Source organism: Vanessa tameamea, chromosome 29 (assembly GCF_037043105.1).
Source record: "Vanessa tameamea isolate UH-Manoa-2023 chromosome 29, ilVanTame1 primary haplotype, whole genome shotgun sequence".
In the NCBI taxonomy this organism is placed as follows: domain Eukaryota; kingdom Metazoa; phylum Arthropoda; class Insecta; order Lepidoptera; family Nymphalidae; genus Vanessa; species Vanessa tameamea.
In genome coordinates this window covers 1,506,360-1,523,001 of record NC_087337.1, presented here as the reverse complement: position 1 = coordinate 1,523,001, position 16,642 = coordinate 1,506,360, and the positions used below count along the sequence as shown (strand labels likewise).

Below are 16,642 nucleotides of genomic sequence, written 5' to 3'. Positions count from 1 at the left end.
CTTCGACGGGCAGAGCGCCCTCGTATGGCCAAGGCCCATACATTTAAAGCAGCGCATAGGGCGCTGCTCCACGACGGCCACCTTGGCCGAGCTCCACCCGACGAGGAGGCGACCGGCAGCGGCCAGCTTCTTCGCTGCCGTGAGGGGGCAGGTGACGCGGACCATCCCCATATAGCCGGGTCCGCGCTGCATCACGCCGCACTTCACCGACTCGGCGGAGCAATCACCTGCGCGCGCGATCGCCGCGGCCAGTTTCTCCGAGGTGACGGAGTCGTCGAGCCCCGTCACCTTCAGGTCGGCCTTCTTAACTGGCCGCACTACGTCTGCGACCCCATCGAGCACTGTGCGGAGCTTCTCCGCCAACCTCTCGGCCTGCTCCGCTTGGGCTCTCGGCAACTCGAGAACCCTGGCCCCGGTCGCCGTGCGTCGCACCTTCAGCCCACCGCTGATCCCGAGGTCTTGGAGCTTGACGCCTTGCTCTGCTCTCTCCAGGACCTACGCGTAGGTGACACCCTTCCCTACTGCTTCCGGCTGCAACGTGAGAACGATTGCAGCCGAGCGAGGGGTAGCCAGCTTCGGTTTGGCTGGCTGGGGCGTTTTCGGCAGCGTCTTAGCGGCGGAAGGGGCGGTCTTGCTCTCCTTTTTTCCCCTTCTCACCACCGTGGACCAGGACGTCTCCTGGTTCGGTGGTGTTTGGGACGTCGCCGGTGCAACCGGGGCGCTCACCGTCGCACATGAAGGGCTTGTGGTTGGCGATTTTGCCGCTGGTGGGGCCGTCTTGCTGCCCTTCTTCGGTTTCGCCGACTGGCGGGCCGCCGACGCGTGAGACGGAGTCACCTCTTGCGGCTTATCATCTGCGAGGGGAGGTCGCTGTAGCCTCACAGGAGGGAGGCGCTCCTCAATGCCCGCCAATTGGGCCTTAATGGCAACGCCGATGGACGCAGCGATGAATTGCTTCATCTCTTCCATCACTGCTGCGTCCCGCGAGAGGTTGGAAGAGGTCGCCTCGCTCGTCACTGCCGCCGTGGTACGCATCTCCGCGTACTCACGGCGGTGGGCCTTCAGCTCTGCCTTGAGGCTGTCTACCTCCCTGCGCAGGCGGCCGTTGTCCGCACGGAGTTTTCGGGCCTCGTCTGCTTCCGTTCGGGAGGCCAGGGCCTCGACGACGCCCTCCAGAGAGGTCGCTGCGTCCTTTAACCTCTTTATAAACCCTCCTTTGAGGTTAGAAGACTTCAGAGCGACCTCTCTGATTTCGGTCGCACTACGACCAGCCTCCGCGCGCAATTCCTCAGCGTTGAGATCCGCCGGGTTGGGACGTACCGGGCCCGCAGGGGTCGGCTCTTCTAGAGATTGTACCACCGGGGGCGTCTTCTTGAACGCCCGGCTGCGAAGGGACATCTCGAAGGCGAGCTCCCTCGCCTCCTCCTCCTTTTTCTTCAGCTCAGCCCTTGCGCGGCTGAGCTCGTTCGTCTTATTTTTGCCGCGGCGGTCGGCAGCGGGTCTCGCCGTATCAGAGCCCGAGTCAGATTCGACGTCGTTGTCAAGCCGGACCGAGGCGTCCGACGCAGTCTCCATATCGGAGTCCATATTTTTATTAGCCATAAGCAGCCAAGAAAAGCGGCTTCCCTCAGGAAGTACGTGGCTGAGGGTGGCTCTAAGGCATCATTTGTATGAATGTGGCCTAGACGAAGGTTCCGCAACCCATATCCTGTTCCTTTGTCCTAAACTTCTACATCCTATTTACGACATTCCCCCTCCTAAAGTCCCTCGTCCTATAAATGTTGAATATTTGTTGACGTTTGTGTTTAGTACATTTTGTTCCTTTTTGTGTAAACATATTAAATGTAATAAAATTAAGTTGTGAATAGTCCAAAAAAGTGTTATATCTTATTATATATAGTTTAGAGTACTAACAATTATTATTAATTTACTTTATTATTAACTTTTAATGGTTGTGTTGTTCTAGGTTAAGGATTAACAAGGAAATGTTACTACTATGCTAGTCTTTAAAATTTAATTGAGTCTGTTACCTCAACCGTCCCGATCAATCTCTTTCATGTCTTCTCCATCCTACGTGACATTGGCGAAATAATCTGTGCCCTGTCGGCACAACTAAAAGCCATTAAACTAAGAATTGATTGATTGATTGATTAACTAGCAACAGCGAGGCATAGTTCTTGATCGTATTAAAAAATGGCGTTGCTCGTTCCTCGACATGTATATATTTTATGTATTATTATTATTATATATTTCTTTTTATATTATTCAGGTAAGCATATTACAACTTATCTACGATAAACCCGTTTGAATGAATGATACCTTGATCTAAAAGTTGAAGCTTAGGTACCGGTGATATTGGCAGGGAAAAATATAACTTTATCATATGGCAAGTGTAGCAAATGTTGGGGGGAGTACAGTTGTCAATAAAAAGAATATTTTTTAGCTTTTTCTTCATTTGCTTCTCAGTTTTTTTTAACCAATCTTTGAACAATTCCTTAGTCATCGAAGCTTCTGTATTATTCTCTCTTGAGTCTCGATGCCAAGAAATATTTCATGATTACTGGATTATTATATTATCATTTTGGGAAAAAAATGGTTGCAACGCAATTTTAGGTTTTCAGGATCACTAAGATTAACTTTTTTATGAATATAATTATAATATTGTTATTAGGCATTGTATCTCTACTAATGGGTCGTCTAATCACAAAATGAATAAAACATATACAAATCTATATGCTCCATATTCTAAAAATTAGCTTTCTCACCTCTATCATATTTTATATGTTGTATTTCGTCTGCCAATAAATGATTTCAGTTTAGCCCAAACTAACCCCATAGGGCTCATCTCGCAATGGCATGAAGAAAGGTTAGCGCCCTTTTATATATTATAGCTGAGCTGAGCTTCAAGAGATATGCCTTTGTTTAATAACCAAGTTTGTATGTCGTCTTACCTTCAAGACATATTTGGCAATCGCTCTATTTGGCGTGAGTGGTTCGGTGCATTTTTTAAAACTCAATACATAGTGGTCCTCGATAGTGACGGAAGATTGGGATCAGAAGTGATTGTTACTAGAATGTCTACCGTCGGGAGTTCACCGTTGTAATAAAATTCGTGAACTTTTCTTCTGATTCTTTAAGACTGGGTCTTAAGTAAAGGCATCCAGATTTGCTATAATTGGTCTCGAAGGTTGTGTTTGTCTTGGAGGAGTATGTTTTGTGGTCTTTCTTATATTCGTTGAGTATTCTGTATATAGTAGTCTGCGCCAAACCCAGAATCTTAGCCATAATCTTAGGTTGATAATGATTACTATACTATATGTTAAATCAACAATTATTTATTCAAAGACTATGTTCAATACAAATTCAAAACACAAATTAAGTTCTTCATTTTAAATGCTCAAAATATATGCTATAATTAAAAAAATACAATAAATAGAAATTGTTCTTAGTTTATGAAAGAGATCAACTATTAAATCATGTTAATCATTCTTTTATAGTCAGACTAAACAGTATTATTCTCCTACTCACACTCCCAATTATGGCACACATAGTTCTTATCATTGTTTGTGGCTTCATCTGGAGTATTGGGTGTTTCTGTACTTATGCTTGTGGACGGTTTTTTTAGTATCATTTTATAATTGTTGATAATTGCAATATAGGAATCAGTTTCGCACGTATCACGAGTGCCTTGGGGAGCTACATTGTTTATTGCAGTTTTTGAAGCTGCAATAGTTGGTGCGGCGTAGCACTTCGACTAGAAATATTTCCCGACAACACGATTTAAAAAAAAATCCTTTTGTTTAAAAAAAAATATGATTAACTTTTTTATGAATATATCTATAATATTGCTATGGGTGTGAATGATGATGACTTCAGCAACATGTCTCGATATCGGGAGTACCAGAAAAATTGGGGACTGCAATGTTTTCTGAAGAAAAATTGGAGTTAAATGTCCTTGACACTGTAACTGTAATACTTCTTAGTATTGTGTGGACTTGTAATGAAATTCCCATATCGTCTAACGTTGTACACACTGAAGAGAAAAAATAGTCGAAGCCACGTCAACATACTTACTTATGTTGACGTGGCATCTAATACCTATAGTAAGCGCTGCAGTATGTTCATGTCGTTAACGCGCTTTCAGTTCCAAACTCGCCTAAAAAGCTCTCTAAAAGCCATAGCCGGATAAAAATTTCATCTCATTGCGGTTAATCGTTCCATGGAGAAGTAATATTTTGGCATTAATTCAAACATACTGACGTCCTTGTAGTGTGAATAGGCATAATGTTAATTTGTTTTCGTTTGTGACTAATGCCATCTAGCGTCGAGTGGATACTCAATGGTGATAAGATAACTTGACATTTTAAATCAATTATTATTATTAAAGTTGAATTTCATCTAAGTTATTTTATTCATTAAAGTCTTGTCGTAATTTTTGTTTTCCGTCAATCATAGCACCGGGATTACAGTTTGAGTATTGTGTAAATATTTGACATTCTTGTTATACGTATATAGAATAATTTTCAAAATTTCTTAGTATAATTCTCGATTTCAGACTGAACGAAATTTCACACTCGGAACATATTATTAGGATATGTGTAAAATCTATTAAAATCCTTAGAGCGGTATCTGGAGTCTGGTAGGAGGAGGTGTTATATATAATATCTGTGGTAATTACATTCACGGGGCAACTGCTTCCCACATAAGTTGATACTTCTCTTCCTTTTGCAGTACATATGTTACCCACACACTGGTGCCTTGCTTGCTGTATTTTAGTGTTCATTTAAGTCAAAATATTAAATCTTATTGAATATAGAAGTGTTACACTTGCTTATTGATAGTCAAACATCTACCGCCGTTTTGGAAATTAACACCTCTGACCTGAGAAGAACCGGCGAAAGAAACTCAGCGGCTTTATACGTCATTTTTTTTACAATTATGTTGGTAGTTGTAGTTGGGCCTATAATTGTTGGGGTCTGAAGTAGACATGTCGATTTACTTGAAAAAAATCGATCTCCAATTCGATTCGAACATACTAGAATCGATACTTGATTAAATCGAGCATTAAAAGCAAAAAAACATAATTTACCGTTAATTGAAGATAGACATTATTGAGGAGTTTTGAGATTATGGACTTTGACTGAAATAGAGAGTGATCCTAGGCAGGCATGAATTCCAACCGTGTTATTTTGCCCGAGCTGGGGAGCGAACCCAGAGCTTCTTGCTCAGCAGTTGCGACCACTAGACCAATCAGACAGTCTCTAATAAAAAATCAACAAGAAATCTCATTGCCCAGTATTCTAAATCGACTGACTTTAAAAAAAAAAATTTGTCTAATCGCTCCGGATCTAGACGATGCCTTTCATCAGTTGCAACATTTCCTGCAACAGAAAAAAGTCTTTCACATGGAACAGATGTTCCAACTATGCATAAGTATGTATTGGCAATCGGCATTAAGGAGCTGTATAACGAATTTCTTTAGTGATACCAACATGTTATAGGGTCTGTTGTTTTGAAGTCGACGACAGACTGTGTTAAATAATGTTTTAATTCGTGTTGTAAGCCTTGCCCATGACTTTCTTCTTGTAGTGATTGAAGCTGATTTTTTACCAACTTGTTGTGGATTTCCCAAATGTTAGATTCTTCTGCTTCCTTCATCTGGCTTTCCAAATTGTTTTCTGGATTTTCATGATTTTAATTATTCTCTAATTGTTGTTTTGATATTACAATAATGCTATTCATAAGCAACATTTACATTATGTTTATAATATTTTGTTATCTCCTTTACAATATTTAATAACTATTTAGCACTTTCAATACCAACTATTTCTTCAAAAGGTTTTTGACCTTATCCGTCTCATTGCAAAAAACTAAATAAACCTTGGTTTAAACCTGTACTAACTAGTCCAGGCTTATCTGAAAAACCATGGTCTAAATTTGTTCGTATTACAAAACTTAGTAAAACCATTGATTTCTTAGTACTGTCATTTGAACCATTGTTTAAATATCCACCACAGATTAATAAATAATTTACATACATCGTTCGTTCATCTTGATATAATTCTATAACAACGTTCCGTATGCTTAGAAAATAAAACGTTTCAATGTTTTGCTAATTATTAAATTACGTTTACGAGTGATGAAAGTAATTGAAACTGTTATTTTGTATAGATGTATACATAATTTATTACGTCGATTGCAGTTTTATGTTTTAGCACATTATTTAATGTATCTTTACTTATAATGTACGTGTAACGAAACGCAAGTCTCGTTTGTAAGTAGTCTCGCGCGTAATTTGAAACCGGAGCAACAAGGTTCGAATTTTGTTAATATCGTCTTGTGTTCGTACATTATTATAAAATTATTTTGTGATGAATCAGGAAAAAAGGAAACGTTCTGAGAATTGGAGTACTGAGGAAAAAGTAAGTACTTTAACGTTAATTGCTTCAAACTTGAAATCAGTCCTTAAATAAATTATGTACCTAATTCCAATATAAAATTTATAGGATAAGCTACGTGAGATGATTGGGCAGTCACGCCACATAATACAAGCTTCCTCCAACAATAAAAAAACTCAAGAATGGAAAGATATAACAAAGAGTTGTTTACTTTTTTATTACCTAGGTACCGTACCTATCCTTATTATGCGTTGCTTTCTCCATAAAAATGATCAACATTGATTAAATATTTTTAGATTAAATGAACTGACGGGAAAGTGTAGGTGATGTCAAATTAGCGTGGAAGAGGATGAAGCTCACAGCTAAAGCCAACTTGTCCACTCATTGGCAAGTGGGAATAAGCCCAAGTCGCCTTCACAGGAAGATCTGGCAACAATGAATATTGTTCCATGCGAAATTTTTAATGATTAAAGATATATAAATAAATAATTTAAATTTAAAATGTCTTTCTATGAATTGCCGTCTCCTTATGTTTCCACGTAAATTGTTTTCAATTGGTTGAACTAACGGTTCAGAGGTTTGTGAGTTAAATTGATGGCTGTTCGGCTCAGTATTAAACACATCTTCCTTCATATCAATAGCAATATTATGCAATACAGCACATGCCACAATAGTTTTTCTGGCAGTTTCAATATTGCAATAATGCCCTCTTAATAAACACCGGAATCTCTGCTTCTATATACCAAAACATCTTTGTAAAACATTTCTGGTTCTAATGTTAGCACTGTTGTATCGTTCCTCTTGAGATGTTATAGGGTTCAGTATAGGAGTAAACAAATACGGTGTACAAGCATAGCCACTGTCTTCGAACAATATCCCGGAGAATGCACCAGCCTTCAAACGACTTTCCCTAAATATTCTGGAGTCATGAACAATCCCACGCCACCTGGTAACGATGTCCATGATTTTACAATCTGCATCACAAACTACCTGAAACAATAGTTAAACATTGTAGTGTCTATTACTAATATAAATAAGTATCAATATATTTCATATAGATTCAAAGAAAAAACTTATAAGTTAATAACCGCCTGTCTGAACAGGTCGCCACGGTTGATATCGAGGACATCAGATCTCATCAGATCATATCAGAGAATGGAAATTTGATTGAAGGATCCTGGAGAGAAGTGACATCAAATGGACTTGTTCCATTGACTATGAGCATGCATCTCAAATTGCACAAAACAAACGCAATAATTATGCAAATTATTTTGTAGGAGAATGTGCAGTCTCTTGGCAGTCTCGAATGATAAATTGAAGTAAAACGTGGTTTTAATTCAATGTTGTTGTTTGTTAATTTTGTACTTAGGGGCTTTACAGTTGTAAAGGCATTCATGTTTTAGATACTCCTGCACAAATTTATAGGTTGTGTCTTCGGTCCACTTTGCCATCTTTTACAACAACAAGCGTCCGACGCTACACACTAAACGCTAAACACTAAACACTCCTGTCCAGACGAGTTTAGTGGCAGGCACGCTGCAAGTGAGGGGGAAGGGAGGGCGCGCGGGACGTGGCTACTCGCAGTCCACTCGCAAAAAAATAGAACACGCTTCTATTCACTTCTCTACACAGCCTACTAATTACTTGCACTAATCAGTCGCTATCCACACCTAGTCACTAATCACCTGCACTAATAACCTGCACTTGCACTAATCAAAGTGTAAACCAGGCTTAACCCATTTAATGTTTTACTAGATCGATAGCTTTTGAGCTAAGCTACAATACAACATTAAATTTACAACTGTATGTCTATTACTTTAAGAGTTATTGTCATTTGAACATAGCGTATGCGCAAGCATAAAAGTCCTATCTGTATAGATTTATTAAACGTTTTTAACATCTCCTTCAACTCGCTTTTGTAGATTGAATACGCTTCATAACTAATATTAAAAACATCATTTTCTATGTTACTGCTTCCTTCTGAGACTTCCTTTTTGTAACTACAAATAATGCTCTAATTTAAAAATCTGTTAATTATTTCCTTCAATCCTTCTAATCTGGATAAAATATATGACTCTGTAACTCTATCCTTTGGTGATTTTTTTAAATTAATTCTTCCTCTTTCTATTTAATTTTTCATTTATTCTCAAATCCGCCTCCATATTTATTTCAAGCAATCGTACTTAAATATCAACTGTTTTGTTTGGTGATTTTTTCTAAGTGTTTTTGAATTTTTCAATTAATTTCTCAAGTTGAAGTTATATTCCAATTTAAATTGAGAAGCAACAGTTAATATCTTAATTTCTTTAAATTTATACCTTAATGATTCCTTGGCTCCCAGGTTATAGATTGCGCGAGTAGCCCTCTTCTTACAGACCGTGCTTGTTATATGTCGGTCGGTATGAGACTAGATACCCTCCAATCCACGTTTATTTCTTCTATCTGGAAAATGAGTTGGTTTACATATAATTTTGACTAATTTCTTTTTTAACACATGCAAGGATCTTTATTGACCAATTTATTTACGAAACGCCAATATCATATTATGTCTGTACCTCAGTAGTCGTTATCTCATCTAGCCCATCAATCTCCTCAGGCCCCATAATTTGCTCATCTACGTGCGAATATTCTTTAATTGTTGAAAGTCCATTCCCCGTATTTGTGCCCTTGTATTCTGCCTTGTTGTAGAGTGTCTCTTTTTAAATATTATTTTTTAAATTACGCCACGCCTTAAAGTATTTGTACATTGACCATTATAAAATTAAATAAGAACAAAAAATAAGAGTGTCTTAAAAGTTAACGGATATTTGTTTCCACTTCGAAATTCTTTTTACGGCACCTCCAGAAGCATTTAAATGCTCTGTAAGTTTCCATCAACTTTTCCATCTCCAGTTGAGCTTGCAATAAGTTGGTCACGTACCCTTTCTCAATTTCTGGATGGTTGTTTATAAAAGTTACAATAAAGGCAATTTGATGTTGCGTTGCTTTGGTTCTCGAATTCATCGTTGAAATAATTCTTGAAGTAAAAATATATTCATAAAAAATACACATATAAACATATTTTATAAGTTATTCTTTGCTACATTGGTACAAGTTGAATACCTAATAATTTAACATTTTTGATGGATATTATTTAGGAAATTCAATTAATGTGTAATTTACTTATGTACATATAACGCGTGATTTTTAAGCGTAGTTTTTTTTTTGAAATCGAAAAGATCACTTATTTTTGCATCATATATTTAAAAATTTTATTGGAATCAACAAATTGGCCTTTGCCATTTACGTTTTAAATATAACTTCATGCAAATGTTGTCCACGGCTCCGTTTCAATTCGGAAGGTCCAATTTTGCATCAGTTTTTCGAGTATTTCGGCCTGTATTCCACAAATAACGCGTGTTATGTTATCCTAGAAGGCTTCAATCGTATTCGGCTTGTCCACATAAACTAACGATTTCACATTACCCCACAAGAAATAATCAAGAGGCGTTAAATCGCATGATCTTGGTGGCCAACTCACAGGGCTATTTCGAGAGATAAGCTGCTCACCAAATTCATCCTTCAACATGTCCATTGTATTACGAGCTGTGTGGCATGTAGCACCGTCTTGATGAAACCACATGCCAACCGAGTTCAAGTCAGCCACCTGGGGCAAAAAAAAGTATCATAAGTGACTTAATGAATTTCAGCTGTCTCATTTTCTTCACATTTACTGTCAACAACACGAAAATAACACTTTTACACCAGTGGTATACATTTGTATTTGCACCTGGGCTTTACATTTGTTGAAGATACCTCGCTGGATTTTAATTGTGTCATTAGTAAGTGATGTATTATTTTGTATTAATCTTAGCTTTGTCTGCCACTGAAGCATGGTAGCATGTAAAAATGTTATTAAATTAGGGTGAATTTTGTAATGTTGCAGTATTTAAAGTAACCAACTGTGAGGGACTGAATCGAAAGCTTTTTTTTATTATTATTTGCTTTATTTATTCTCATTCATGTATAATACATTTTTAAATATAAAATACAATATATATAAAATATATTTAAAAATATAAAATACAGAGGCCAACCAGTGGCGGAAACAAGGTCCAAGTCACTCTGTTCTGGTCACTCGCAGAATTTCTTCTAATTCTTCTTAAAGTGGCGTATTAGTTTGTGTAGCAGTAGCACTTAAATTCAAATCATCTGCAATCATAGAAAGTGGCAAGTCATCTTCGTCTAATACTGTCGTATTAATCTCTACTTGGTTTGATTTTTTTACGATATAATCGTACGATTCTATTTTTTAATTTCTTTCCTTCTGAGATATTTGCTCGACAATTGGAAAATTTCGTTGCCTTTTCATTGCTCTAAATCATCTTGATAATTGCCGCCCAAACCCGTCAATCTCGAACGGGATCTCGTTATATTATGCTTCGGGATTGATCCCGAAAAATTGCGCGAACTCTCGCGAGATCGGGATTGCGTTCTCTACTTAGTACACATGACATATTTCGTTTTGTAAGCCTCGAAACACATTATTCATCACATTCTGAAATGTAGAGGGTGAGATTTTCAATCAAGGGACTGCCCATGGGACTGCCCATGGGGGCATTCGAAGGAACTCGAAATGGCCATATTCATCTGAGGCCATATAGGTGTGACCTACTTCTAAGTCTTAATTGTATACTTCCAAAACTGATCTCAACGGAATTCTCGAAATAAAGTAATATACTATAATACGAATACAAAGTCCAGTTTTTATACTGACTTTGGTAGTTGTCTAACCAAATAACCACGTGTTTTAAGTGCCTGTTTACTAGTAAGAATTATCTGAAGCAGCTTATTATATCATCCATTTTACGGCAGGCTTCATGCCAAATAGCACCATATGTTTGAACGGAAGAGTTATTTGTTTTGTCACATATTGGCACAAAGCTTTCATTGAATACTATTACTCTAGGATAACACATGACAGTTTTAAATTCTTCCTTGTAAGGTAGCTTTTTTATGTGATAGGTGGCAAACAAACAGGAGCCTCACCTGATGGAAAGTGGCTACCACCGTATGGAGATCTGCAACATCGGGGGGCTTGCAGGTGCGTTGCCGGCCTTTAAGAAAGGAGTACGCTCTTTTCTTGAAGAGAAATTACTTTCTCCAAATCAGAAAGAAGCATCAGCTTAATTGCTGTTTGCATTGTTTTGTTATTCAGTATCCTTACTAAATTCCTGCCTAACTAATATAATTTTTTCTTGACTTGTTTCATAATCACGACAATCTTTACAATTTCTATTCCTTAGGTCTCCGTTTTCCTTATGAATGAAATATTTTTCACAGATCTCACATTCTTACTGTCCTAATTTTATATGACGGCGACTGCGATTGATCAGCGGCACGCCCGTCGTGAGTAGGAGTTTCTGATATAGGCTACATAGCGTAGGTCTCAGGTAATTTACCATAAAGACACCGTATGCAGGGAAATTTACAGGCTGTAGATGTTGTAACAAATTTAGGAGGACCACGCCACCCATGTGCTGGTTATATGTTTTGATTATTTGGGGCCAATCCACTTGTATACACTTTTTCTGTCTCTTGCAGTATCTTCTTGCTGTTTCTACTCTTGACCTGGACCCACAAAAGACTATGATAAAACGCCTGGTTTTTATCGTACCACATAACAGTGAAAATCAAATCAAATAAAAATATACTTTATTCAAATAGGCTTTTACAAGCACTTTTGAATCGTCATTTAACATACTATTTTAAGTAAAGCTACCACCGGTTCGGAATGTAGATTCTACCGAGAAGAACCGGCAAGAAACTCAGTAGCTACTCTTTTTCAACATCTAAAAATACAGTCATGTTAGTTAAATACAATTATATATGTATGTTATGCCTCCTGCCTGGAATTCAACAAGCATATATTATCACAATTTTCTACCCATTGCTTTGCATAACCTCCTAACATTTTCCTTTTTTAGGTCTTTCATGAAAGGTATTTTGAGGTCATTTATTAAACAACCTTTGTTGACAGTTCTCAGCGACTGTATTCCCTCTTTGGCCACATAAGCAATCGACTCTGGCGACGTATAATAATTATCAGAGAATATTTTGTACTTTTGATTTTTTTTTCTCGCTGGAAAAACGCGTTACGCGCTTCCCCCACATGATGGAAAGTGGGGGGGTGTGTGGGACTCCCCGGAGTCCGGGCTGCGAAACCTTCTCGAAGAGTTTGCCCGTCTCGTTCAGCAGCACTATTGGCCTGTATGCCGAAGGAGAATCCAACGGCCGACCTTCCTTCGGCAACAGGACCAACTTCCCTTCCTTCCAAGGCTTCGGAAACTGCCCGCTGCACAGACACTCGTCGAACAGCTCCCGAAGCCTTGCACCGAGGAATTCCAGGGCGTCGCACAGAACACGCCCTGGAACCCCGTTCGGACTGCCCCAGGCACGCGACTTCGCGTTTAAGTCGCCGCGAACCAGTATATTCGGTTTCGGCGACTGCCTGGCCACCGCAGCTCTGACTAAGCTGAGATAGGTCTCGAATTCAGCGAGGTTGCGGTTAGGAGAGAAGTACGTACCGACGACGACGTACTCTCCCCACCCCACCACTACGTAGCCCAAGCCCCTCTCGATGAGTGAGAGGGTGGGCCCCGTTCCGCTCCTCGTGAGGACCGCCACGGTGTCGTCCGAGTCCCCCAGCCAGTGAGGTAGGGGAGGGACGAAATAGGGCTCGCAGGCCACCGCCAGGTCTACCTGCCACTCCGCCATGGACTGCAGCAAAAGGTCCTGCGCTCCGGCGGAGTGGTTGACGTTCGTTTGGAGGAAGCTCAGTTGTTCTGACATTCTTGTGTCGATCGAGCTTCCTCCGTAGCCTGGCGGCTTTCCTCGCGCGGGGCGGCCTTGGCTCCTAGAACCGCCTTACCCTTCGTAATGGGGGGGTTGCAGTCTCTCGCCCCCATCAGATGCCCGGAGGGCTTGCCGGCCTCCGCGCAGACCGCGCAGCGCATTTTGGCCGTGCATACCGCCGACTTGTGACCGTCCGAGCCACAGCGGTAGCACAGGCCACCCCTCTCCGCCTTCGACGGGCAGAGCGCCCTCGTATGGCCAAGGCCCATACACTTGTAGCAGCGCATAGGGCGCTGCTCCACGACGGCCACCTTGGCCGAGCTCCACCCGACGAGGAGGCGATCGGCAGCGGCCAGCTTCTTCGCTGCCGTGAGGGGGCAGGTAACGCGTACCATCCCCATATAGCCGGGTCCGCGCTGCATCACGCCGCACTTCACCGACTCGGCGGAGCAATCACCTGCGCGCGCGATCGCCGCGGCCAGTTTCTCCGAGGTGACGGAGTCGTCGAGCCCCGTCACTTTCAGGGCGGCCTTCTTGACTGGCCGCACCACGTCTGCGACCCCGTCGAGCACTGTGCGGAGCTTCTCCGCCAACCTCTCGGCCTGCTCCGCTTGGGCTCTCGGCAACTCGAGAACCCTGGCCCCGGTCGCCGTGCGTCGCATCTTCAGCCCACCGCTGATCCCGAGTTCCTGGAGCTTGACGCCTTGCTCTGCTCTCTCCAGGACCTGGGCGTAGGTGACGCCCTTCGTTTCGGCCTCCGGCTGCAGTGTGAGCACGATGGCCGCCGAGCGCGGAGTGGCCAATTTCGACTTGGCCACCTGAGGCGTCTTCGGCGGCGCCTTTGCGGCCGAAGCGTCGGCGGAAGGGGTGGTCTTGCTCCCCTTCCTGCCCTTCTTCACCATCGTGGACCAGGACGGCTCCTGGTTCGGTGGTGGTCGTTTCGTCGCCGGTGCGACCGGGGCGCACGACGGACCAGCGGTGGGCGCGATTTTGGCCGCTGGTGGGGCCGCCTTCCTAGGCCTGGCCTGGTCCTCAGCCCTCTCGGCCTGTCGGGCCGCTGTGATAGAGGGTGGCGGTCCCTGGGGTTCCTGCGCCTGAGGAGGTCGCTGCACTCTCGCAGGAGGGAGTCGCTCCTCGAAGCTCGCCAGTCGGTCCTTCATCGCCGCGCCGATCGACGTGACGATGAAGTTCTTGAGCTCCTCCATCGAAGGAGCGCCTCGCGGGGTGTTGGCCGCCTCGGTCGCCGCTGCCACCGTGGTACGCATCTCCGCGTACTCACGGCGGTGGGCCTTTAGCTCCGCCTTGAGGGAGTCGATCTCCCGGTGCAGGCGTCCATTGTCCGCGCGAAGCTTTCTCGCCTCGTCGGCCTCCGTCCGAGACGCCAGAGCGTCGACCACGCCCTCAAGAGAGGCCGCCGACTCCTTCAATTTCTTGATGAAGCCCCCTTTTAAATTTGAGGACTTCAAGGCGACCTCCCTAATCTGGGCCGCAAACCGGCCCGCCTCCGCGTGGAGCTCCTCAGCATTGAGGAGTGCTGGGTCCATTGGAGCCGGGGTCGGCTCTTCGACAACCGGAACGGACGCCGCAGCCGGAACCTTTTTAAACGCCCGGCTGCGCAGCGACATTTCGAAGGCGAGCTCCCTCGCCGATTTAAAGCTTGATTTAAATCCATATTTAACACAATACAATTATTATTTTACAAAACACGAGACTAGCTAAGGAATAAGATTTATATTAAATTCAAACTAAAAAAACAAGTTGTCCTAAGTAAACAAACACAATTATTATGACACTAAATATAATACTAAACCTTTTAACTCGACTGCGTTATAACACGACACGTCCGGTCTATATTGTGCGGTTGCGCATCGACCGACAATATCACAAAATATGAAGGTACTTCGAAAAATAATCGACTAAATTATTTTTATGTAAAATAACTACACTTTTCTGCAAATAATACGCAACTAATATAAATTACGTAACATTGTAAAGCGAAATATAAATTAACACTATATTAAATTACACATTAGCTCCTAACGAAAGTATTATCCGTTTCTCCATGGAATGATTTTGAAGTATTAACACGCGATTTTAAAACACAAAAAATCGCCGATTTACACTAAATTTTAAATCTTAAATCCGGCTCGAAGGACCAAAATGTACGCGCGAGAGAAAAGTGGACTGTATTTAAGGAATAAAGGGAAGTTGTTACCTCAAAACTGGGCACTGACTTATGAAGACACGTTCTTCTTGGGAGCGCTCCCTTGGTCTTCATACACTCGAAGAACACAGCCAAAGGGATGGGTGATATTACAGGAGAGGGATAAGTCCGTTACACAAGCTAATTTCAAAAGCGCGGCGCACTCACATAACACACGTTACCGCGGCTCACACGAGAAGGGAAGAGAGAGAGGAAATACGTCATACGTCAAATCGTTCCATAGATAAATATTGACGTTTCCATGTACGCATAAACCTAAATATGCTACAATACGTAAAGTGATTAATGTTGTGAGAATAAAAATTTCGGCAGTCAATGGGTTAAAGTCGAAAATTTACGGAACCCAGCACGTGAAAAACATTTTTTTAATAGAATTTGAGGGGTTATTACTGTTAGGGCATAGCAACTGTTAGCATTAGCAATATCAAATAAAAAAATTATTAAATCAGTATTATGGACGTATGCAGTAATATGATACTCCATAATGATTTATCGATTGCAACATTTATTGATCCGCAACAAATATTTGATAGCAACAGTTTCTATGCTCTAAGTCCGTAATAGCCCCACTGGAGTAACTCGTGCCCATGCTGTTGGTATCATTTCAATGGCATCCAGAAGATTGACGGCAAATGGGGTATTACTTTTTTCAATGTCGTTTACCATTTTTTCCACTGGAAGCTTTCGATAATGGCTTTTAAGAGTCTTAATTATAACTTGATCAATAGGCTGAATAACTGTTGTGGTGTTTGGTGGTAAAAATGCCAGTTTGATGTTAGTCAAATTTTTAATTTAGGTGTGAACCGGACTATTGTCAATAAATAAAATTATTTTCTTTTTGTTTCCTCTTAGCTGAGAGTACCATTTCCGTGACACTTTTTCAAAAATCTTCGACCAACTCTGTACAGATACACCGTCTGCTGATTTCTCGTGTGCACAAACATTTCTTGTGGCGTGCAGTTTGTAGCAGTACAAAGAAGTACAAGGAAGAGAACGGATTGAACGTAATGCTTGAGGCAGGGCGACCCAATTATCAATAGACATGGTTTAGAACGTAATGCTAGTTGTACAGCTTTCAATAAAGTGGAATTAAAACGTTCTACTTGACCATTACCTCGAGGATTGTATGGCGTAGTTCGACTCGTTGCAATGCCACGATTACAAAGAAATTCTTACAAATCGGAAG

The 16,642-nt window shown here is 41.6% G+C and overlaps 1 protein-coding gene and 1 long non-coding RNA gene across 2 annotated transcripts in view; one reads left to right on the top strand and one right to left on the bottom strand.

The window, feature by feature from the left end:
• Positions 1–16,642, top strand: part of LOC135194441 (uncharacterized) — a 28,844-nt gene that overhangs the window by 3,055 nt on the left and 9,147 nt on the right. The gene's annotated exons all lie outside the window — the stretch shown is intronic.
• Positions 1–16,642, bottom strand: part of LOC113395897 (hemolin-like) — a 284,073-nt gene that overhangs the window by 263,657 nt on the left and 3,774 nt on the right. The window lies entirely within an intron of this gene.